Below are 27,205 nucleotides of genomic sequence, written 5' to 3' on the forward strand. Positions count from 1 at the left end.
GGGAGAACTTCTGGGAAATGATGTAATCAGTTGACCTTGATCTTTTAGGGTATGAAACAAAACTTTTAGGGGTTTGAGAGCTTTTGGTTTATTGACATATGTGATTGGGGTTGTAGTGCCCAAATATGTATATAACAGTTTCCCCCTAAAGCATGAGGTCATAAACCTTCTGATGTCGGGTGAAATGCTTTATCATGAGGATTCGAGGTTTTTCGAACTGGAAGGTGACCTTAATAAGATACAATACAATACATTATCTTCATAATATTTTCATGATCTACCTGAGGCGGGCATTCCCATGCTCAACTTTATAAATTCATTTTCATGTACATAAGACAGACAATCATTTGTGTGGCAGACTGATGATTCTGGTAGAGCCATCATCCCTTAGCTTGGATGATTATTTGTGCAGCTATGATGTACATTTGATGTCTTTATTTTCCTGAATATATCACAGCCTGGATGGATGAAACTAGATCCAGGGTCTTCAAACTCGTTCAATATTTGCCCGAAGTACAAGTCGATCCATGTGAAAAGATGTTCTGATGTCAAACATAGAAAGACATCACCTGATTACCAACCAATGATGTAAGCTGTTAACATGCACAAGAGGAACCACCGATAATGATGATGACCCTCAAGGTACTGCAATACAATTCACGTGGTGTGAATACATGAGTCGATGTTGAACACCACGCAAAATCTTTCGGCCGAAGGCCATTGATGTAAACCTGTCGTCAGAAGTCAGAAACTTGCCATTGAGGCATGCAAGCTTCAAAGTACTGAAAGGGTTGTTCCTAAGTCAACTTCTTGGATAATGAGCTGATGTTGAAAAGAAGTGACCCACCATAGGAGTTCTTTAATGAATCCCACATCTACGACACATAATGGAGCAAATTCTTTTGTGGAGGTGAAAACAATCTGATGATACAAGTTTCAGGGTGGCAGTCATGAAATAATGGAGCGTTAAGGTATTGCAGCGAATGAGGCGTTAATTGGGTTGGTGAATTCTCTGAGCGACTTCTCTTGAACATATCGGTGACACTGGAATGGATTGGTAGCGTTAACCACAAAATGGATGGTACGGAGAACCAATGGTGATATGACCGGTGAATCAAATAACCCAACCCGACTCAATCATGGTGATGGAGTGAAAGTGTCATGTTTAAAAGCGACCTGCTACCAATGAAGTTCTTCAAGTTTTTTTCCCTTTTTCCCTAGTCATTGCTGAGTAGTACCTATTTATTTTTGTCAAGCTTGAGGAGGATAACATGTGCTTGTTCTATAATTTTCCCTTTGGGCAAACCTGTCGCTATGTTTTAGCGAGCCTAGCGACAATGAAACTCGCTCTTGTTCGTATGGACAAGTTTGTCGCTATTGTTTGAACAAGTTAAACGACAAAGATAACTCAGTCCTTTTTAGTTTTAGAGAGTCTAAAAAGAGACGGAAAGAAAACTCTAGTAGTCCTTTTTTGTAGTATAATCCCTTAAGTTCGAAAAGGTATAAAATAATACGAAAGGGATGACTTTTCTGATCACTTTAGCGAGCCAAAAAAGACAAGCAATCGATCTTTTCGTGTAATGATCCCTCAGGTCCAAAAAGATTAAAATATAGAGAAGGGATGGCACTTCCAATCACTTTAACGAGCTGGAGAGGCCAATTTCTCGGCAATATTTTCATATTTTACGAGTCTAAAAAGAGCTTAAAGGGGACTTGTTTTTGAGGAACGAGTGATGTTTTTGGGTAGCAATTGATTCCAAGTAAGGTTTGGAACTTGTTATGAAACCAACTCACAAAAAGATAGAAAAGATAGATCAACGCCTTATAATTCAGCCTCTTCGAGGGGGCAACCTCCTTTACATTACACAAATGAATGATTTCTTGATGATTCAAATGACAAAATCTCCTTTCTATATATAGGAGTCTAAGGAGTCACAATATAACCCAGTCGACCTAACAATAATAATATAAAAGCACAAAAATAACAATAGAGGGATTCTATGGGGCACAATAATAACAATAGGGAACAATAGGGGCACAACAATGTTAATAAGGGATACAACTATAATAGTAATGGGGTAATCACTAGTATTATAGGGACCTAACATGCCCCTCTCCTTCAAAAAAGTGTTGTCATCAACGCTTGAGTAGTTCTGGATGCTTCTGTATAAAATTCTCATCCTCCCATGTGGAATCTTTAGTGGATAAGTTCTTCCACTTTATGAGATACTCTGAAATTGATCAATTTCGTAGCTGTCGAGTTCTTGTTTCTGTGACTGCTTCCGGTTCCAATATAATTTTTCCTTCCTCGTCAAGTTCTAGCAATATTGTTTGAACTGGGAGCTTGTCGCCTATAACCTTCCTTAAACATGAAACATGGAAAACTGGGTGCACTCAAGAAGCTGTAGGAAGCTCCAATTTGTATGCCATAGTACCAATCTTTTGCAACACCTTGTACGGACCATAATACTTTGGTGATAATTTATTATCCTTCTTAGCTTGCTTGAAGGACATTTTTTTATATGGTTGTAGCCATAGGAATACCTAATCACCTACATCAAAACTTCTTTCACTGCTATGTTGATCTGCCTGTTGTTTCATTCTATTCTGCACCAACATGAGGTTTTCCTTTAAGAGTTGGAGGACTTGTTGTTGATGCTCGATGTGATGTTCCACTGCTTGAACCTTAGAATTTTCTCTTAAATATGATGTGATGGATGGTGGTTGATATCCATAAAGTGCCATAAATGGGGTCATTTTTGTTGCTGTATGGAAGGAAGTGTCATACCACCATTCAGCCAGAGGCAACCATTTGACCCATTGTGTCTGTTTATCAGATACAAAGCAATGAAGATATCCTTCCAAACATTTGTTTACTATCTCAATTTGCCCATCAGATTGAGGATGATAAGATGAGCTATGAGCTAACTGAGTATCGAGACAAGAAAATAATTATGTCCAAAAATTTCCAGTGAAAATGGGATCTCTGTCACTTACAATAATCTTTGGTTTTCCATGTAGCTTTTGAATTGTTTCCATAAATGTAGTAGAAACTATACTAGCTTTAAATGGATGTGATAATGCACAAAAGTGTGCATACTTGGTAAGTCTGTCAACTACCACCATGATGACACTCTTTCCCTTAGACTTGGGTAAACCTGTGGTAAAATCCATTGAAACCTCCTCCCAACATTGGCTTGGAATGGATAAAGGTTGTAATAGACCCGGGGTCTTAATTGTTTCAACTTTATTTTGTTGGCAAACTAAACATTCCGCCACAAACTTTTGAATATCCGATTTAAGGCCATCCCAAAAAAATTCCTTTTTAACCAAGTGGTAAGTTTTTAAAAATCCTGAGTGCCCTTTGTTAGATACCTATACCAATAGGTTTCATATTTCATGATTGGCAAAAGAAGTTCCAAATATGCTCTGCTTTTGTGATGCAAAGATCCCATATTTCCAAGAGAATGCAATATGTGTACATAGCTTGATGTTGACTGAATTTTGGATGGATGATCCAACAGCCTAATCTAGATCATGCCATGTTTCAATTTCTTGTCATTACAATAGAGAGAGAAGCCTATCCAAACTGTTTAATCTTGGCAGGCTAGTAGTTAGGTAGAGAATTAAGGTTCCCAACTGCTAAATCTGGGGCCTTGGAAGTAATAAGGTTAGTTGTAGATAGAAAATCAAAAAGAAAAAGCCAAAGGAAAAGAAAAAGGTACATAAGGGTTTGCAAGTCCAAGTGCACCCTCCTTGAAGTAACAAAAAATGCTAGGCAGTAGATGGGTAGGTAGATAGGGGTTGCAGAAGCATGTTTCCTTTGTCACTGGCTCAAGCAAAGAAAAAAACATGGTGCCAGTGCAGGTCTCTTATTCAACAGTTTTTGCAGCAACTCAATGAAGCATGTCTAACTTCCGGATCATCCCCTATCACACTCATTGCTAACATCCCACTACTGCCAATGTTCATGAAAGAAAGTCTAACTTTTGTGTTGATTCTTATCTCTTTAAAAGCCACATTTCTTGTGTAAAATTCTTTTCATTTTGATCTACTTCCTAAACTAGGTTGATTCCATGTAAAACTTAGTGTTTTTCCCCTTCATCCACCTCCTCCACTCATATTGACTCCTAACTTCTTATTATCTAAATCCCCTATGTTCCCCTTTTCCCTACTATTATAAACACTATGGTGTATAAACCCCAAGCAATGTATAAATATTCCCTCTCCCTGGCAATTATAGCCATATGCCCAACAACAGGGATTAAATTGACCTCTGGTCAGTTTGATAACCTAAGCTACACCCCTTTCCCCTTCACAAACCTTTGAAATCATTTACCCACTCTATTTGCAAAGAAGCCCTGTAAAAACCCACTTTTACCCTTTATCCAAAGTTTATTTGTAAATGCGCTCTTTTACGAAAAAACAGTGAAAAAACCCGTAAATCCGCCAAAACCCAAAGTTCCGCCCGGGCGCGCGTTTCAAAAAATATATTAAAATATGCCTAGCCCGCTGTCGTATTGTCCTGGCACCTTATCAACCCGTCGACCGTCGGATCTGGGCTTTCCCATCCGACGGCCCACATCCATATCGGACGGGCCCCGAAGACCGGACGTTACCTCCCGAAATTTGTCAGAGGGTGACGTCAGGCCTCTGCCACGCGTCGCCCCCAAATCTTATCGGGCCGCCCTCTAACAATCCCGCTTCCGTATGAATAGCGGTGCGATATCATACCGCTTACCACTCCCGGTTTTCCGCTATCCTGTCATGCCAGCGTCACGCCACTTCACCGCCGCATCAGCACCCCCGCCCGCCTTCGCTCCGAGCTGTCACGCCACCTACGCAGTCCCCGTGGACCAATCACAGGCCGCCACGTCACCCGATGATGTCATGCTGACGTCACCCGACCCTGACCCCACCTGATGACGTCATGCTGACGTCATCCAAATTTTCGCGCCAACGCCCAAAAGTCCATATTTGGCCGAATTTTGCCGTTTTTGCGCATTTTCATATGTTTTTCTGCTCTGCCTCCTGCATGCATTTTCACGTCCTTTGCTGCCGCCAACCTACCAAGACCATTCCAGAGCTGCTGCCACTCAGCGTTTGACTGCAACCAAGCTCCTCCATCGTTATAACACCAGGTATTTACCAATTCTCCGACTGCACACTCTGTTACGTCCTGCATTGATTAAAAACCAGGAAATTGACCATTTTCACCTGAGAAACAGGCCTGCTACACCTTGAAACTAAGTTAAATCCTTCTTAAACCAGCCAATTGTGCCCAATTACACCCCTGTTGCTCTGAAACGGACTGTAATTCAGCAAATTACCTAACCTACCACGCAGGACGGTATTTCTCCCAGAAATAGTCAAAATTCAAACCAAATTCACTGGTAAAACATGGATACACCAGTAGCACCTGTTGCCCTGAATGTTGCTCCATTGAATGCCCCCCAGAGAGAGTTGGAGTGGAAACCATTAGCAGATCAAGATTACCAAATATCAAAGGAAATGCTAATGCATAACAAGTATCACATTCACTTGCTAAATGAATTGAAACTCAAGCATGACAGTGGAATGGATATATTGGGCATTTGGGACTCTTTCCTCCCCATCTTGAAGCTCCCTCAGGTCAACCAGTTCCCTGACCTAATCCACCGATGTGCTGACTGCTATGACCCCACTCAGAGGGCTGTGCTTGACCCTTCAGGCTCAGTTGTTTTTTATGTCACCCCTGAAGCCATCAGAGAGATGCTGAACTTCAAGACTGATAAGAAATTAGTCCCTTTGTCACTATTGGATCTGATAAAACAAGGAGCTAAACTGACAGATGCTCAAATCACTAAGATAAATCAATTTTTCATTGATTCAACCTCTGAGACCATGAAGTACCCTCCCATTTCTCATGTATACCTGAATCAATTAGGCAGAGACCTTGTAGATATGATTAGTCCCGTACTGGGCTATAATTCAATAGAATTTGTTGATGAAACTGTGCTGGTAATGATGGCCATGTTTTCCCCTGGTAAGCCCCTAATATGTTATGATTATGCCACTAACATCTCCAATAAAATACATGAGCAATTGATAAACTTGGCGAGAGAAAGGCTGTTCAGATACACCTCCTATATCTACCATTTAATCCTATACTATCAGCATGAGAAATTTCCTTTCCCTGTGAGAAGAGTGGATGCACAAGGCAATCCAAGGTCAGTGGTCTATTGGTCCTCTGCTTTCCACTGCAGATCTTATTCCCCATACACTTATTATGAGTTTATAGACCTCTTCATCCACCTAGCCATGTCTCTGCTTCTGAGCTCGCCTCCTCCAAGACTAACTGATGAGATGCAGAGGATTCTTCAGTTGTCCAAGGTATACAGCATTGGGGATTGGTATTTTTACCAAAACCACACAGTTATCAGAATATATGAGTGTGAGTTTCCCCCATACAGATTGCCCAGATATGTGCCCATGAGATTTTTTGCCCTCGAATACTTCAGGCAATTTGGGAATGCTGATGTGCTCCATTTCTCAAGCAGGGGAAAGAAAGCACAGATTAAAGTTAGAAATCAATTAGGCCACTTCATTTACAATAAAAGTGAGGAAGGTTGGCAAGAGGCAGATAGAATGTTAGAAAGCCTTGGCTTACAAACCAGTTTCCTTTGGAAACCATACGACCCAACTCATTTCATAAGCTTAAGAAGGATCAGATATAGGCTGGCCAGTTATGGTCACTTAAGGTTGCCTCACATAGAAAAATATGCAAATCAACTAGAATGGAGGGAAGGCACCTTAGAAGAAGCTACAACACAAGAAGAACTAGCTCAAAGAGGAATAAGAAATCTCCAAAAGTTGGCTGACTTGGAGCTTTGTTCACAGGTATTTTCTCTTCCAGGCACTCAAGTGGGAGCATCTGCCTCATCATCTACAGCTCCACAAAAGACAGTCCAAGCCCCAATCACAGCAGAAACTTCAGCCAAGGATAAAGGCAAGGAAACAGAACAACAAGAGGCCCCTGAAGAGCAACAATCAACCCAAGATCAACAGCCTGAAAATCATCCTGAACAGCAGGAGGAAATGGCAGAGGCTCCTAGTCCTAATGATGAGCAAACGCAAGAAAAGGAGGCCTCAGTGCAGAATGTTATAGTGGAGACTTCGGTGCTCCAAACCCCTACAAATGAAGAGAGGGGTAAGAAGAGAGATAGAGAGGAACAAACACCCCTTAGCACCGCAGCATCACAGCAAGGGGAAAAGAGACAAAGGCTTGATCCTTTCTTAGAGGAGGAGATGCCTTTTGGTCAAACGCAGATGGGTCCCCCCAGCACAGAGGTATCAGCTAGCTCATTACAGCAAGAGCAACAAAGAACACTTGGAGGAGAGGTCTGCTCCTCAGGGCAACAAAGAAAGGGTGAGTCTAGCATAAAGAAACAATTCATAGACATCAAGACCAAAAATGAGCCATTGAGGTTACAGCTATACAACCACTTGTTGGAAATGGCTCCTACAAACCAGCAGAGGTTGATGTCTGCATATGATGTGCAAGAGGGAAAAATGATAATGAGCCATTTCAAGCCCACAGCGCTGCAGCCACAGTGTGCAGCTGATTATATAAGAACAAACTTGGAAATCCTGTCCAAGTAAATCCACCCAATGGATCAAATCGAATTGCATAAACAGACGGGCGAGATGGTGTATGCTACCCTAGCAGATAATACATTGACAAATTATAGATTGTAGAATTCTTTGAATAATACCACTGTACAATTGGAGTTAGAAAAGGCATCCTCCCAGGCTAAAGACAACAGGATAAGGTCTTTGGAGGATATAATCATAGAGCTTTGGCATGACCCAAAGGACCCTAAAGCTGTGCAGGCACTGCTAAAGACAAGAGATGCAGACATTTCAGCTCTAAGGAAGATGATAAAGGTCCCAGCAACTCTTCACCCTCAAACAGAGGAGGTTTCCCAACAAAGGAAGGACCAGGATACAACAACATTGCTGGTAACACTACACAAACAGTTGGTGCAGACTGAAGAAAAATTAATAGAAACAGAGGCTGCATTGCAGGCAACCCTACAGCAGAAAGAAGGAGGCCAAACAGTTCAACCCCCTCCACAAGTAATCAACCTTGAGGAAACCCCTCAAATTGTCACTCCTCCTGTAGCGCAAACAGTTGAGACAGCTCCATCAACATCAACACCAGCAACAACATCAGAGCAGGCTCCAAGCCTGGACATGCAGAAGCTGATGAATGAGATTCAAGCCCTGGAAGCCCAAATGGCAGAGCTAAATGAGGCCAAGGAGAATTTAGCTAAGCTAAATGAAAAATATGAAAAATCCAAACAAAGTGTAGCTGAAAAGGGAAGGGAAATAAAGGCTCTCAAGGAGAAGATAAAGGAGCTGGAGAAAGAGCTCACCCTTGACAAGGTTGTAACTGAAATCAAGAAAGTTTTATGGGCCAATATTGGCCAATCAATCACAGATCAATGGCAGTATATAGAGACAATTCATGAACAAATGGAGCTCATAGCCAAAGCACACAGGGAAGTCCAAAGGGCAAGGGCATCTCTAGGAAATATGCCTGAGATAGCCAATAGAATGATCAACGTTCTCAATAACCACACAGGTCCTCAGCTGGCAGCAATTGGGATCCCCAATAGAACTGAAACCATCCTGCTGATAAAGAGGGTCCTCACACTGAGAAGCCTGGTACAAACACTGGATAGAAGAAGCCAGGACATGCAAACAGAAGCAAACAGATTCATGGATAAGTTTGCAGCATTACAGAGCAGAGGCCTTCCTGGCTTGCTGAACAGCGCAGGGAGGCTACTATCACATGAAAATTATGCCAAAAGGGTGAATACATTTGCCACTAACGAGATCACTGCAGGAGCAAGTACTTCAGAAGAAACAGGACCAGCATCTGGGCAAAGTCTCTATGACAGAGTAGAGAACTTATTTTTTATTATGAATGAGATCAAACATTTGTTTGAAGTGCCTCCAAACTTCTACAAATATACAGAGGCAGATGAAACCTTAGATGCAATTTTGAGGCATCAACTGCCTACACAGGAATGGTGGACCAAAATGATACAGTTGTTATTGTAAACAAAAGGCTCTCATCAAGTTTTTTCATCAAAAAACATAAGTCATCATGTGCAGGAAAATTTGATGCATTCAGTATGTCTGGAGAAGAATGGACTGAGCCAGCTCAGCAAACCAATTCGGCCACTAAAGCAATACTGATAGCTGCAAATGACAAGGCTGAGAAAGCTACAACATGACAAAGCCATAAAGACACATCATTCAGCATTAATACAGAACGCTCAACCGACTTAGTGGCCTCCAAAGGTCAAAAAGACTTCTGACAGCATTAAAGAGTATTCATTTTGTATTTAGAGCAGTAATAACTTCCTTATCTGCTATTTTGTAAAGTTGGTGAGCGCATTTATTTATCAAGTGACTCAGCGGTTCAGATATTTTTGTATAACCGATTGTATATATTCCCCCTCGCATAAGCTTGCAGGGGTTGTTGATTTTCTCTTCAGGAGATACTATGCTGTAAATATTCAGAGTTTTAATACAACAAAGCTGATGGAATTTCCAAAGTTCTGTGTTGTCTGATGCGTTTTGGTGTGCTTGCTGAATGCTACAGGATTCCTGCGTATTTCATGGAACAATAAGTTTCTTTAACCTGTTCGTTATGTTTGTTATTTTCTTCATAATCCATTCATGTTCTGTTTCACAAGTTTAATGGCAAAGAAAAAGAATAGCTCCAGGATTTATTCATGGAATACCCTGAGCTCAGTCTAAGCTATTATGTATGTTCTCCTCAGTTATAGTTATAAAAGTGTAATTCTTAATTGCTGCACTTCCAAACTATACCTTTCACAGTGATTATCGTTCAGGAATTCAAACCTGCTCCTGGTCAATACATCTCTTTCTCACACCACCAGTTTAGTGGAAAACTCTTAATTGCCTTCCACTGGCTAATCATATTTCATCACCACGATTTAAAGTTTGTTTCATGGAATATTTAAATGGCCCTGCAGTTTAGACAATCCCACTCAACACTTCAAACAACCTGTAACCACAGACTCCATTGCCCAATGGTCTAAAACTGTATGAAGATATCACCTTAGGTACTGAGAGACATCATTCAACCAAAACTTTCAAACCAAACCCTCACCTCATATCTAGCCTAAGATTCTTAAGAACAAAGTTAAACAGTCAAAGAGAGAGCCCTCTTTGATTACAGGTTGGCTAGAACCTGTGATCCAAAGCTTGGTTAGTGGTTACCCCGGCCGTATTCCCTCAGGAGTCAAAGGGAACAACCTGGGTGTTAACACCCTTCTAAGGGAGAAGTGTGCAATTCCATAATAATTTTTTGTTTGAGTTAGGAACTCTTACAGAGGTATAAGCGATCTTTGTACCATAACGAATCATTTTTCTAGCTAAATGTATCAGATGTACTGGAATCTTGTTGTAACTTTCGAATAAGTGCCCATACTTCTTCATCATTCTTCCATTCCTTCCTTGATTCGTTTATCCGATCTGGTTGGATAATAGAAATGACGCACAACAATGCTTCCACATCCTCATCCTTTCTTGAGAGTGCATCTGCCACCACATTTTGCTTCCCTTTTTTGTAGATGATTTCAAAGTCATAACCCAACATCTTTGTGACCCACTTTTGTTGCTCTTCAGAGGATAATCTTTGTTCTAAAAGTATTTAATGCTATCATGATCCGTTTTTACCTTGAAGTGTCTTCCCATTAGGTAGGGTCGCCATTTATTAAGTGCATGTAGTATTGCCAACATTTCCTTCTCATAAATAGCTTTGTGTAAAAACTTTCTCTTGATTGGACGACTTTCAAAAGTAATGGGTCTTTCATCTTGCATTAAAACAGCACCAATTCCATTTCCTGAAGCATCACATTCCACAATAAAGGTTTTTGTGAAGTCCAGTGTAGGTAAGACTGGTGCTTGGCACATTGCCTCTTTAAGATGTTCGAAGGCCTTTTTTGCTTCTAGAGTCCATGAAAATGCATCCTTCTTTAATAACGTTGTTAGAGGTGCTACTATTCTTCCATAATTCTTAACAAACTTGCGATAATACCCTGTCAACCCAAGAAATCCTTGTAGATGCTTTATGGATGTGGGGATTTTCCATTCCTTAATGGCTTTAATTTTGCTAGGGTCTATCTTAACTCCCTCATGAGATACAATATGACCCAGATATTCCACCTCTTGTACTTCAAAGAAACATTTGGATCTTTTTGCATATAATTGTTTCTCCTCCAATAGTTGTAGCACCTTGTCAACATGTTCAACATGATCCTTCCAAGACTTGTTGTAGATTAGTATATCATCAAAAAATACTAACACAAATTTTCTAAGGAAGTGTTTGAAAATGGAATTCATCAAACCTTGAAATATAGAAGGTGCATTGGTAAGGCCAAAAGGCATGACCAAAAATTCATAATGACCCTCATGGGTTCTAAATGTTATTTTTGGAGTGTCTTCAGTCTTCATTTTGATTTGATGATATCCTGAACAAAGATCCAACTTGGTGAAGTAAATTGATCCATGCAATTCATCCAGTAATTCATCAATGACAGAAATGGGAAACTTATCTTTAATAGTGAGCTTGTTGAGCTCCCTATATCTGGACACATGCGCCATGATCCATCCTTCTTGTGCACCAATACTATTGGATCAGAGAAAGAACTTTGACTAAGTTGAATTATACCAGAACATTGTAAACTTTGAAATGGGAACTATAAACTCAAAACGAGAACTCCGCCCAAAAAACACTGAAAAGCCATGAAAAACAGTCCTAAAAATGAAAAGTTTGTATACTAGAACGATGATTTTTTTTGGGCCAATTTTGAACATGTTTTAAAAATGGCAGTGAGAACGAATTTTTTGTGCAAAAATTGTGCAAAAACTAGCCTGAAAATGGGAAGTGCTAATAATGGAATGATGGATTTTTTTTAGGGTTAATATTCAACATTTTTAAAAAATGCCAGTAAAACCAATTTTTTATGTGCAAAAAACACCCTCAAAACGAAAAGTGTTGATGCTCGAATAACATTTTTTTTTTGAGGTAAATTTTCAACATTTTGAAATAATGGTGTAAAAGATTTTGTTATGACTCCAAAAAACATTAAAATTTCAAAAAAATAATGAAAACATAAAATTAAGAATAAAAACAATGAAAAAAACATAAAAAAAAGTAAAAAAAAAAAACACCAAAACGTAAATAACAATATATATTAAAAAAAAAAATAACCTATAAAATATAAGGATTAAAAATTAAAAAAATTTAAAGAAATAAGTAATAAGAAAAATATAATTTCAAAAAAATAACATTTTTTTAATGTAGTAAACCATAAAAAATTTTGAAAAAAAAAATTAAGTAAAAATAGGAAATTTTGAAAAATCATTAAGAAAAACTAAAAAACTAAAAAAAGATTATAAACAAACTAGATTAAAAAAAAAAAAGAAAAATAACAAAAAAAACGAAAAAAAAAAAACTACAAAAATTAAGATTAAAAACATTTTCAAAAAACGATAAAAAACAAAAATATGCCGAAATTAAAAATAAAACAAAAACTCGAAAAACAATTAAAATTTAAAAAAAATACATATTTTCAAATTAAACATAATTTTCAAAAAAACATTAAAATTAAAAAAAGCTAATATTTTTGATATTTTTTTAAAATAACATATATATATATATATATATATATAATTAAAAAAAACATATATATATATATATATATATATATATATATATATATATATATTTTAAATACAAGAAACATATTTAACAAAATTTATTTTTTATTTAAAAAAACACAATTTCATCAGCCACCACCCCCATGGGCGGTCGGGCGGTGGCTATTCGATTCCGAGAATCCAATAGCCACTTCCCGGTTACCCCCACGGGCGGTTGGGCGGCGGCTATCCGATTCTTGGAATCAGATAGTCACCACTCAACCGCCTATGCAGGTGGCCGAGTGGTGGTTATCTGATTCTCAGAAGGCGATGGCTATCCGATTCTCGGAATCAAATAACCACATCCTAACAGCCCTTGATGTGGATATCTGATTCTCAGAATTGGATAGCCACCGCTCGGTCGTCCGTGGGGGTGACCAAGCGGTGGCTATCCGATTTTGAGAATTAGATATCCACCTCAAGGGCTGTCAGGGGGTGGTTATCTGATTTCGACAATTGGATAGCCACCGCCTGACCACCGTTGCGGGTGGTTATCTGATTCTCAGAATTGAATAGCCATCGCTCGACTACCAGTATGGGTGGCTATTCTATTCTCAGAATCGAATAGCCATCGCCCAGATGCCCGTGGGGGTGGCTATCCAATTCTCGGAATCAAATAGCCATCGCCCGGTTCCCCATGGGGGTGGCTATCTAATTCTTGGAATCGGATAGCCACTGCCCAGCTACCCGTGGGGGTGGCCGGGCGGTGGCTATTTGATTCTTAGAATCAGATGGCCATAGCTCGGCCGCTCGTGGGGGTGGTCGGGTGATGGCTATCTGATTCCGAGAATCGGATAGCCACCCCCATGGGCAGTCGGGCGGTGGTTATTCAATTCCGATTACAAGAACTGATACTCTTATGCGTTTATTATTTGTAATATGTGACTTTCGAATTAATTTTTAAGTTAATCATTAATTTTTGAAAAAAAATGATTATTATTATTTTTTTGACATGAAATTCATAAAAGAAACTATTATTTAACCATTTTTAGTTAAAATTTTCGTATACAAATTGTGATTTTGACATGTCAATTATAGCAAAAAAATATCAAAATGTGTAGTTTTTTAGTTATATTTATGTTAAAAATGGTTATTTTTGTGTCCATTGTTAAAAAATATTGTTTTTTAGAAACAATTATTTCATGTGGATTGAAAAATTAATTAAGGATGTATAAATATATAGAATATCGAAATTTCAAAATATCGACCTTCTAATTTAAACATGCAAAACAATAAAAACCTCACTACAAAAAAATTAAAATTAAAATAAAAACAAGAAAATATGAAGAAAACGACCACTTCAAACATTATTAAATTTATAAACTAATTATTTACATTTCATATATTAGAAAATTTAAAGTCAAAAAATAGGTCTTTTAAAAAAAGGGTCTGATGCAGAATTACCACTTTTTAAAATCAGCATGAAAATCACTACCATTCTGAAATGCAATGTACATAAAAAATATTAAAGTGCCAAAAACTATGCTCTAAAAATACATGTGTGTTCTGCATCACCCCTTTTCAAAATCAGGTCACTTTTTTGCTATCTCTACGAAATGGGTAATAGTATCAACTCCCGTTTCAAAGTTTACATTGTTCCAACCTCTAGCATTTCTGCAACCATACGTTCAATTTCACTCTTTTGGGCATAGGGATATCTGTACGGCCTGATGTTTGGAGGAACACTTCCTGGAATCAGATGAATAACATGATCATGATCACGAATAGGTGGGATACCTTTGGGAGTCTCAAATACCTTGGAATGATTGTCCAAGACTTTTCGGAGATCTGGAGAAATAGGTGATTTCGATGTGGAAACATTTAGCGAACATAATTGTGCAATTACACCTCTTTGTTCCTCTTTTAGAAGCTTTGTCATATTGTTAGACCTGATTATCTTTCCTGATTTCCCTACAATACCCCTTAATTCAACTTCCTTTCCTTCTGCAGAAAATTTCATGAAAAGTTCTTAAAAATTAAAAGCTATTGTACCTAAGGATTGAAGCCATTGGACTCCTAGTACAACATCAACACCTCCCATAGGAATGGAAAGCATTGGGCTAGTCAATACATATTCTCCCATAGATAGCTTGATATTATGGCACTTTCCAGAGCAATTTATTGTTCCTCCATTTGCAACCATCACTTGACACTCTGGTGCTAGATATAGGAAGCAATTCAATTCTTTTGCTACCTTACAATGAATAAAATTGTGGGTACTTCCTGAATCAATCAACACTATTACCTTTTTCTTCTTGATTTGTCCTTCTATCTTGATGATTTGAGGAGTGGTAATTCCATCTAATGCATTAAAAGATATGCTCGGATTCATTTCCTTTTTATCTAGGCTTTGTTCTTAGAGTATATCCTCTTCTTTTGACCTTTCTTTCTCTTTTTCTTCTTCCTCTTCACAATCTATGTAGAATAATTTCTTCTCAGCACACTTATGACCTTTAGTGTATTTTCTATCGCAACTGTAACAAAGCCCTTTTTCTCTTTTTTCTTCCAATTTTTGTGGTGTCAACCTTATAGTTGTGGAAGACTAGGGGCAAAAAAACTTCCATCTTTATAGTTGTGACTGGTATGCTTCCTGGTTGCCATAATTTTGCTTTCCATTTTTCTTGCTAACCTGAATGCCTTCTCTAATGAATCAGGTTCCCAAAGGCGAATATCATGTTGGATATTATCCTTTAAAGTCCCTATGAACACATCAATCCTATGATCCTCTGGAATATTTTTTACCCTTATATTCAATTTTTGGAACTCCTCGATGTGTTCCATTATTGAACCCTTTTGTTCGAGACTTATCAATTGGCTAAAAAAAGTGTTGCTTTTTTAATCCTCATAATGTGCTGTCAATTCTTCCATAAAAATTGCCCAAGTGATAATTTGTTTACGAGAGCAAACCATTGATACCATACAAACTGATTTGGTTCCAAATATAAAGTTGCAATACGTACCTTTTGTGTGTTTTACACATTATTGAGATCGAAAAATTGCTCCATCTGTAATATCCATGTTGCGGGATCTTTTCCATCAAACTTCGTCATATCGATTTTTGGAATATGGTGGGTCTTCTATCCAACATTAGAGTCTATGAAATCATGATTAACATTTCTTTTGTTCGCATCATGAGTTTCCTTTACTACCCTTTCACCATTATTAAGTATTTATTGTAGAAAATTTGTCAAATTTGTCTTCAAATATATCTTCAAATAGTCAATCTTAGTTTCCACGCCCTTTATCTTAGATTCCACGCCATTTATCTTAGCTTCTGTTAGCTTTTGTGAGAGTGAAATTTGTTGCACTTGGTCTTGTAATTTTGATATATCATGTAGCATTTCTTCCTCTTCTTCATGAGTCATGCTAGAGCCTTCAGGTTTCTTACTAGGTGTTTGCATTTTCCTTCTTCTGGGCATCAGTTACCAATAATAATGCTCTACTATGCCCTTTGAATTCCTTCAAAATAATTTTTCAAACCAAGCTTAAGCAAAAATTTAAAAAAATCTACACACCCTTTTTCACTTTATAGGAGCTTGATATTACTTCTGGTGTATCTCTTGTAATTTCAGAACATCCAGTTCTGAAATTGTGATCTATAGTAGCCCTCTATGTCCTCTTTCCAATTCTACCAGTATTATCCCAATTGGATTCTCCAAGGAAGAGTTATGCCAAATCTCCCACAGTGACCAGATTATAGACTAGTTCAAAAGAGCGAAATTGTATGATGTGCCACGTTTCCCTATTTCAACCTTTGGCTCTGAAAAATATATACAAGAAACTACAGTCTGTCCTCTTTCTGTGCCTTCTTACGAAATTTCAATCTGATTCTTAGAGAGAAAGTTATGATGATTTTCCCCAAGTCACCTATTTGGAATGTAATTCAGGAGTCTGCAAAAAGACCAACTTCCTCAGATCATATCTCCACGAATATAGAACAAAAAGCTCTGAAATTTTGACCCAAGGTTTAGCACTATTTCGTCTCAAATGGGGTTTTTTTCACTTCTGAAACGTTGCAAAAAAAAGGTTATAGCGAAAATGCCACGATAACCTATTTGGAGCAGCGAAACCTTAGAATCCAAGAGCTCTAATACCAAATGTTATGAAACGAGCTCACAAAAAGATAGAAAAGATAGATCAACGCCTTAGAATTTAGCCTCTTCGAGGGGGCAACCTCCTTTGCATTACACAAATGAATGATTCCTTGATGATTCAAACGAAAAAACCTCCTTTCTATACATAGGAGTTTAAGGAGTCACAATATAACCCAACCGACCTAACAATAATAATATAAAAGCACAAAAATAACAATAGAGGGATTCTATGGGGCACAGCAATAACAATATGGGGAGAATAGAGGCACAAAAATGTTAATAAGGGATACAACTACAATAGTAATGGGGTAATCACTAGTATTATAGGGACCTAACAGAGCTTTTCAATCACAGTAGTATAAAGAAGGTGGCTAATAGAATCACTCGTCACAGTTGTTCCTCAAAAGGGTAAACAATCAAGTGGAGGTGTATGATTGGATAAAAAGGTGGAGGTGATGGTAAGAACATGAACAAGGCTTAAAATATGATAGCAATGCGATCACAAAGGTTATTTACTGAAGGTGGGTTCATTTTTTAATGAGCTTGAACTCTGGGGGAACATATGCTCATCACTAGGTTTATTTTTTAACGAGCTCGAACTTCGTGTAAACCTGCTCGTTCCAGTCGTATAGTAAGGATGTCTCTCATTAGTAGGTTCATTTTTTAGGAAGCTTACCCCATGCAAAACTTTGCTCTGAGACTTTTGTACGCAAGCTAGGAATGACCAACTACTATCCTAAGGGTTAATGAACTACTAAGGTTAGGTAGGATGGTTTCTTGACGGGAAACCTTTCCTTTACTTTGTCGTCGCCACCGGTCCTGACAAAGGTGAATGGTGCATCAGACCAATCACCTAACTTAAGCAGTTGAAATTAGTAAAAATACGGGGTTAGAGTTACGTTGGTCGCTTTTCACTTGCGTAAAAAAGGTTTGCATGCCCCCAGGTATAAAGAGAAGTAGAGTTTCTAGGTTACCATATGGAAGTTCTTGCATTAAAGCAAGGTTGTTTTGTCCATGTAGCAGCCAAAACACTTCCTTGGCTTTTTCCATTGAAATAGACAAAGGTGAATGGTGGGAGCTTCTAATCACATAACCTTCGACGAGGAAATCTTATTCCAGACTGATCCCATTTTCCTAAACGGAAATGTGTGTCAGACTAGTCATATATCCTACGAGGAAACCTACCTTATATCCAGGGTTTTCCCATTGAAGAAGACCAGGGTGCATGCCCCCTAGGTTTAGTCACATTCATCGAATCACTCGCACTCATCAGGTGGACAGACTAGAGGTTGATGAGACATTCCTTGTGCAAAAAGACCATTTAGGGATGGCATTTGACTAGTAGCCATGTTTGAACTGGGGAATGAAAGCTGGTCTACAAGCTAGACCATTCTGCCTTCATATGGGAAACACATCACCTGAAAGAGTGAGGAAACAATGGCTCCCATGCTGTAAATGTAGTCACGTCCAAGGAGTATATTGTAATCTAGGGGCCCATGGACTACCATCACGTTTAGATGAATGGTTTTCGTTCTCAATGTTATAGGAAAATTTGGAAGGATCCCTAATGGTCGACTAGTTCCTTTATTGAAGCCTGATAGATTTCGAATCTTAGGTAGAAGCGATGGCGAACCAAGAACTTTCCAAGTAGTTGAGGAAAGGATACTCACAAAAGCCCCTTCATCTATGATAGTACCAGCCTTGATCATTCTGTAAGCTTGTACTATGATTCAGAATGGTACATCAGATGGTAGGTGGGGTCTGCCTAGTAGATTCCAATCAAAGGAAATGACTAAATTGCTTGGATGAGGGACTGAATAAACGGCCGGATGAATCTCTTAAACTGAGGAATTCCCTTCCTGCGGTAGAGGAACGGGTAGATTGCCCCCATGTTCATCGGATTCTATGTTAACAAAAAGAATTTGAATGGTGTCGTTCTCATTCTCTTTGGTGATTGTATCATCTGAAGGTGGACCTTCTGAAGACAAAATTGGGTTGACTGTCGTCTCGACCTGTTGACTTTGGTCCGGTGTGGACTCATAGGGTTTATCTTCAATAATAAGCGTTTCTATCGACAACAGGGGTGTGTCAGCCAGATTTTCAACTAGCAATGGACTTGGCAAGGGTTTCTTGTATCCAGGAGGAAGTCGCTGTGGTGAAGCAGGACAGTTATCCAAGACTCTTTTAGCTTCGTCCAGGAAAGGGCAATGGTGGAGGGCATGATCGCCTTCACACAATCTACAAGGAAACATAGATCTTCATTTTTGCCCATTGATTTCATTTTCACTAGTTGACGGTGTACTCTCAACATGATCGACAGAGGTTGAAGAGACCAGATTATGCAAGCAGGGAGACCAGTCTCTCAAGATCTGCAGGATGCAGGGACAATCTCGATGATAGTGGTCTCCTTTGCAAATGACACACGAAGATTTGGGTTTGGATGGTGCAGTGTGTGGATTTCGCCAGATGATGCATGGTTGCCCCCTTTCACCGTTGGCTTCTTCTTCTTCTTCTTCTCCTTCCCTTTCTTCTTCTTCGTAGTTGGTTTTTAGTGTTACTAGTTTCACGAAGCGAAGAAGAAGGAGAGGGAGAAACAAGCAAGGTGGAAGGTGGGTGAGCAACTTCAGTATCATTTGGTTGTTGATTTGATTGTTGAGGAATTACGTGTTTTGAACGACAGAGGTCGAGAATAGCCATACTGGCAGGCCAATTGTGAGTTTTGGAAGGGACAATGTAGCCATGTGTGGAGCACCTACATCTCCCCAAGAGGAGAAAGGATTAGGATTCCACCCAAGGGGAAATCCTTGATTGGTAGACTCCATTTTCTCAACCTAAGACCAATGAGGGAACAATGATGTTATTCCGAATTAAAATAAATTTTATGATGCTTCGACACAACTTGCTTTTTCAATTTTTAAGAGTCGAGAAAAAGCTAAAGATGACTCTAGTCACCTTCGATTTTTAATGAGCTTGAGGTCACAAGTGCTCAGATGGACCTTTTCTTTTAAGGATTCTTAAAAGGAATGAAAGTGACTACTCTAGAAATCTAGACAGAGGGATTACCAAACCAATCACAAAACTGCAATATACACCTTGGTGGCAAATTATAGAGAAATTACTGAGGACTTTACATACGGCAGTCAATCTTCCCGAATGCTGTGTTCAGTGCATTGCGATCGATAGGGCGACAGACACGACTTCCTAAGGATAAAAGATATCAGCCTATTGTGGTCTCCCAATATATACTCGATGGTACGTGGGAGCACAAGTCCATACTGGCACTTGTCGTATCAAAGAGGAGGAATCACCCAACCTACAATGAAAACGATAGTTACCAGGCTTTACGACACCGGAATACGTCTCTAACCTAGACTTCTAGATGTTGTGTGTTAGGTTCCAAAGTGTTTTTATGTTCATTGAGGTTTATTTTATAGTTGATCTTTTTAAAGAATTTTTCCTTTCAAGGTTCACCGCGTGATGTAGATGTATAACTCCTAAATATGTAATCTAAAATGATAAACAGTCGTTTATTTTCTTTCAGCAATGAAAATCCTAGCTAGTAAGGAAAGAAAAATATGATTCTTTCAACATAGAGCAGAGAGCACACACTAAATGCACTTTTCATAAATCAATTTCTTCATGAAACCTAAATTCAAATGCACATGCATGTATTTGTTTTTTTAGTTCCCTTAATGGGAGAATGAAAAAAAGAAAACTAAGTACCAATCTGAACTACTTTTCTTTAAAGCAACACTTTAACGATTTCTTTTCAAAATACGAAAAGGAAGACTAAGACGACACTTTCTCTTTCGAATGGAAAACTGCTTTCGACACTTCAAAGAATTGATAATTCAAATCAAAATATAATGGCGAAAGTGTAATCGACTATCTAAAAGAGGAAGACTTTACGACACTCTTTTTCTTGACTGAAAACGACAGTTGCGACACTTTCAAATCAAAAGACGACAGTTCGATTAAGCTATTGTTTGCAAAGGAGGACTGTAAATGATGAAAAATACATAAAAAAACATTCACAATTACTTATCAATGGAGGCTGAATAATGTGAAGGAAGAAGGTTTCAACAGTGATATACTGATCATACAGCAAAACAACTGAATATAGCTGAAAACAATGAAGAAAAAACCAAAATTTGGAGGCAGAAACAATCTCATTCAATCATCAAACCTTTCCTTAAGGAAAATAGGGATGCATCTCACCTGCAACACATGGGAGGTGTGATGCATCCAGATTGCCAATGAGAGACAGTGCAATGGTCCAGGGACGAGACTGAGCTTGGTTTTCACCCACAGTTTGCAACTAAGTTCAGGGATTTAAGCCGAGTTAATGATAAACAGTGAACAAAAAGTATAGGGGCTAATCTAATGAGGTTATTGAGCTACCACCAGGGAACTTAGGATGTTTTCAAGTTAGATTTTCAGTTCATAAACGAACCCGGAGATTGACTGAAGCAGCGTTGATCTACTTTGTAGTTGCATAGCAAAAGAAATTCGAAGGCTATTTGACTTAACTTCAGGCTCCGTCTGTAGTTTATAAAGCAAACAACAATAACACAAAAACAAACTATTCATTCCCCAGTGGAGTCGCCATTTTGTTTCTGGGAAAACTAGTGTCTATTCAGAGCTGATAGTCCCACTATGACGGGTAGCTATCTTAGAAACAGACAATTCAAAGTAACTTGTGTTTTCCTTTATGAGAGATAGATGAGAGAGAAGTAGAGAGTACCAACCTCAGTCTTTCGCTTGGCTCCTTGCTTGTTTCCTTTCTCCTTTGATAGAGCTTCGCCACCCGCTTCTCACTTGTCCCACTTCAAAGAACACCTGTAGAGTCAAAGCAACAAAATACCATCAAAGCATAGAGATCTATAACCATAAACAATATAGAATTAGTTGTACACTAACCATACAAATGCATACACAAATACAAGATTCAGAAATATACAAGTATATGGAGGAAAACTCAAATAGATTTATTGATAGAAGTAGTAGAAGAGAGGATTACAACCCAGCTGTTTGATCCAGCATCATCCTCCCAGCATGAAAGCCCTCTTCACCTCATGAAAAGCTAGATCACCCAACAATACAATGTCTCAAAGAGAAACCAACAACACTTCCTTACAAATTACAAAATTCTAGCCTTTGGATCTCTAGGATGAGGGATCCATATATAGATGTTTGAAGGGGAGTGAGTCAGCTTTTGGGATTTTGATTAGTGTCATTAAACTGATAGTCCTTGGTTCCACTTGGAGATTTCATGATCTCTTACTCATCCTTGAGCGAATTCAGAGAGGCAAGTGTCATATGAGCAGTTTCTAGAAGATTCTTTGAGTTTCCACCTAGCAAACTGCCTTTGCCATTTGTTTGCTCTCGCTCATTGCACCCTACAGAAGGGATTTTCAGTATGCATCGCACCCTTTGTGTGCTGCAGGTGAGATGCATCGTACCCTCAGCATGGGGCAGTCTGTATGGTCCAATTTTGACTAGTTCTGAGCAGTTTTTCAGGGAGAACTTCTGGGAAATGATGTAATCAGTTGACCTTGATCTTTTAGGGTATGAAACAACACTTTTATGGGTTTCAGAGCCCTTTGTTTATTGACATATGTGATTAGGGTTGCAGTGCCCAAATATGTCCATAACAAATATTCAATGGCATCCAATTCAGTAGCTTACATATATTTTCTTGCACAAGTAGGGTTAGTCGGTAAAACTAGGGTTTGCATTTCCTTTCAGATTTCATCTTCTTTCTGCAAAGTAGACTAGCCTCTTTTGAGTTAGCTTTCATCCATCACAGTTAAAAGCTTCTTGTAAGAACTCATAGAAGTTTGCATAAGCTCCTAGTGAACTTGTGCTAGTTGATCAAGTGACAACTTGCAGTAAGAGCTAGTACTTGTGCATATAGCACCATCGCTTCCAAGTTTGTTACGAACTACCAGGTTGATAAGAGTAAAGTAGGGAGTCCCAGGAGTTGCAGCATCGTTGCTGCAATACCTTAGCTCACCAAATAGATCTAATAGAAAAGTACCTGGCAACAAGAGAAAATGTGTTTTCATAATATTCTCCCTCTTTTTGGGAGAATCCATGGGCAAAAAATATTTCTTTGTACTTCTCAATGCTTCCATCAGTTTCATGTTTTATTTTGTAGATCCATTTGGAAGACAACATATTTTCCTTTAGGTCTTGGCATGATTTCCCAAACATCATTCTTCAATATGGGATTGGTACTCTTCAAGCATAACATCTCTCCAAAATTGATGTTCAACTTCCTCTTCATAGGTGTATGGTTTAGAATCAATGATCTTACACATCAATGTTGCATAAACTAAATACTTCTTTGGCCTCTTGCTTTCTCTAAAGGTTCCATGAAGTGTTTCATGTCCTTTTTCTTATTTTAATTTTCTTTCAATCCATGCTGCTCTTTTTATAGTCTCAGGTACAATGACTCTTGGTGGATCAATATATTCATGTGGTTCATCTGACTCTTCTAGAGGAATTTTTTTCCATAGGTTCAGAGTCTTTAGGTTTTGGTTCCACTTTCATAGTAGCCACCTACATCTCATCATCAGAGTCCAACTGTGATACTTGGGACTTCTAGAAAGAAACATCCTAAAAAATGACATCCCTGTTAGTTTCAATTGCTCATTGTACTGGTACATAGATTTTGAAAGCTTTTGAATTGTAGTTGTAGCCAACAAAAGTTCCCTTCTTCATGGAAGGTTCCAACTTTGTCCTTTTGTCCTTGGGCACATGAACATAAATAGGACAACCAAAAATTCTTAAATGTTCAACATTGGGATTGTCACTTGTGAAGACTTCTTTAGGAGTCTTATATTCCAATATTTGGTGTGGAAATCTATTTTGAGCATAAAAAATTGTCTTTGAAGCTTCTCTCCATAGAAATATAAGAAGCTCTTGATCATGAGGCATGGCTTTGGAAGTTTCCATAAAAGGTTTGTTTTTCCTTTCGAAAAATTCCATTCTATTGAGGATTGTAGGGAACTATCATCTCCCTCTTAATTCCAACATCCTTATCGAAAGAAATGAGCTCCTTGGATATGTATTCTCCTCCAGTGTAAGATATTAATGTCTTGATTCTTCTTCCTGTAGCATTTTCAAATTTTCCCTTGAATTCCAAAAAATTTTCAAATGCTTCATCCTTGTACTTTAAGAAATAAATCCATGTTTTACGAGAGTAATCATCAATGAAAGTGACATAGTACAAATGACCACCAAGGTATTTGTTAGACATAGGTCCAAAAACATGAGAATATACAAGGTCAAAGATTCCTTTGGACCTACTACCACTGCAAATAACTTGGCCTTTGACATTTTCCCAAGAGCACATCCTTTGAAAACTCCATCATGTTCAATCTTGATTTCAGGAACACCTTTAAAAAAATCCTTCATTCTAGTTAAAGCTTTGTAATGAACATGAGAATAATTTCAATGCCATAGTTCACAAGTCCAAGGTTTTATGTACCAAGGATTGAATTGAGTGTCCAAGGAGATGATATAGGTCTCCTATTCATAGATCACTAACTTTGGAAGATTTAAAGGAGGAGTCTTTCTTCCAACTATAGCTTGACCATCAACAAAGGAAATTCTATATCCTTTGTCTTGAAAATGAAATAGATAACAAATTATTCTTCAAACCAGGAGCATATCAAATATTGTTAATAAAGATATTAATTCCTGATTCCAATTGGAAGTATGATGAACCAATTCTTTTGACTTCGTACTTTCAATTGTCTTGACACTCCAGCTTTTGATATATCTTCTTTTCAACTAATTCAAAGAGATTATCATGACTTCGCGACATGTGCCTAGAGGCACCACTATGCACCAACCAAATTTCTTCATGAATTGCAATAGATCCCAATGTGAGATAATTGAATAAAAGGAATAATTATCATCATCAATATCTTTATTCCTAGGCCTCCTCTTGTATGAAGATTCATTACGATAAACTATGGAAGAATGTTGCTTCCATTTCCTTTTTTGATCATTATACTTTTGAGGACCCCTATTTGATGGTGAACATATGCATGGTAATGAAAACATTGAACAACTGACATGTACCTTCTCTCTTGAGAGGGAGGAAGAAGTCTTCTAAGTTATTTGTGGAGCAAGTCCTCGTCCTGGAGTAGGCCTTGAAGTAGGTCTTCCTCTACTTCTTTGAAATCTTCCAAAACTTCTTCTTCCCATGTTATTCTTTGTGTGGGCTACAAAAGCTTGAGAATATTTGTCTGGATTTCGAATATTTCCTTTGGACATGAGACTATATGCTTCTTGAGTGCAAGCAACTCAGAATTTTTCAAAAGTAGATACATTTTATCTACCACTGATAATTGAAGCAAAAGAATCCTAGGAGTAAAGCAGGCCATTGAGTTTTGTAGTTACAAGTTCCTTATCAAGTATAATCTTATCAATAGGTTTTAGTTGATCTCTCAATTAAGAGATCCTTATGAAGTATGATTCCATTATATCATTCTTTTTAATCTTAACATCACAAAGTAGCTTCTTTAAAATCATAGATTGTCCAATGTTGTTGACAGTGTATAATCCAATGACAACATCATACATTTCCTTGGAATATTTATGATCAACAATATAAGGAATTAGATGATATATAACAGATTCCACAGTGATGTTCATGGCCATGATTCCATCTTCTTTGAAATTTGATTTTTTTGCTTCATCATCTGGTTCAATAACTTTTCCTTTCACAATATCCAAGACCTTATTCCTTGCAAGAACAAGGAAAATTCTAGTCTTCCAAGCTTTGAAGTTTATAGCTCGTTCAAACTTGTTTTCTGCCTTCATGAAGGAATTCATGATGCATATGGTCAATCAAGACAAAAGATGTAGGATAAGGTCTCTTCAAGGTGATCTCAATGCTCTTTTCCTTCAACAAAGCTCTGATACCATGTTGCTTTTCTAGTAACAAGATAGACTAGAAAAATTTTCAGTGTGATGACTACTTCCAATGATACAATTTTTCTTCTCAGAGAATTAAAATCATAAAGTAGTTATGCTTAGAAAATTTCAACCATAAAATTCAGTAAAGCAACATAGATCACAGTGAAACAATGATACAAGAGACACCAAAATTTTCTTGGGACAAAACCCTGTAAAGGGGGAAATTGATAATCTTTCCTTATGAGAAATTGTTTAATTCAACCAATTTGTACACCTAGTTTTCCTTTCAAAATGTCAACATTTGACCACAATAAATTCCAAGTCAACAATAGTCAAAAGAGAGAGAAAAGTAAACAATTTTCTCACTGGTCAAAGTCTAATAAAGGGGCCAAATTTCAACCTGTAGTTGTCAGTCAAAGGGCCAAGGTTTGGTCCTAAAATTCCATATAAAAAGTTCAGTCAAACCACAAAGTTTGAATTGTGGTCAAACCTCAGTCAACACCTAAGAAGAGAAGAAAAAACTTGGTCAATGAATAGTCAAATATCAAACTAATATTCAACCTCCAATCCATAGTCAACAACTTAGTCGAATATCATAGAATCAAGTCAAATCAACGGTGGTCAACATAAGTCAAAACTAGCTTGTCAATGCAGAGAAAAATATTCTTCTTCTTCTTCCCACGTGTGATTAGATCTCCTTTCTAGATAGCTTGAATGATTATTTTATGTGATGTATGAATGAAGTTCAATGAATGCAAATATACACTAATACACACATGTAGAAAATCTGACGAAAAAATATGATGGAACGGATAAAATAAAAAAAAATGTTAGAAGTTAAATGTAGTTTTTTGTTTTTTTTTTTAAATCCTTATGGTCGTCGGATATCCAATGAGAGTTCCTTTATTGTGTGATATCTGACGAGAGTTCCTTAACCATCGGATATCAGATGGGGTTCCTTTAATGTCGAAGATTCGATGTTTGCTTGAATATTCGACGAATGCCAGGGAATCGTTGTATAACTTTCAATTGCACCATTAAAGGCTATTTCCCATTGGACAACGTCAACTAATATGGGACTACTTTACGTTGAATAGTTTAATAATTATTATAAATGTAAAATTAAAAATTATATATATTTGTATGTATATATATATATGTATATATATATATATATATATATATATGTATATATATGTATATATATATATATATATATATATATATATATATATATATATATATATATATATATATATATATATATATATATGTATATATATATGTATATATATATGTATGTATATATATGTATATATATATATATATATGTATATATATATGTACATGTATATATATATATATATATATATATATATATATATATATATATA

Source organism: Pinus tabuliformis, chromosome 2_2 (assembly GCF_031772625.1).
Source record: "Pinus tabuliformis cultivar Carrire ecotype Pingquan chromosome 2_2, CPIR1, whole genome shotgun sequence".
NCBI classification, from domain to species: Eukaryota; Viridiplantae; Streptophyta; class Pinopsida; order Pinales; family Pinaceae; genus Pinus; species Pinus tabuliformis.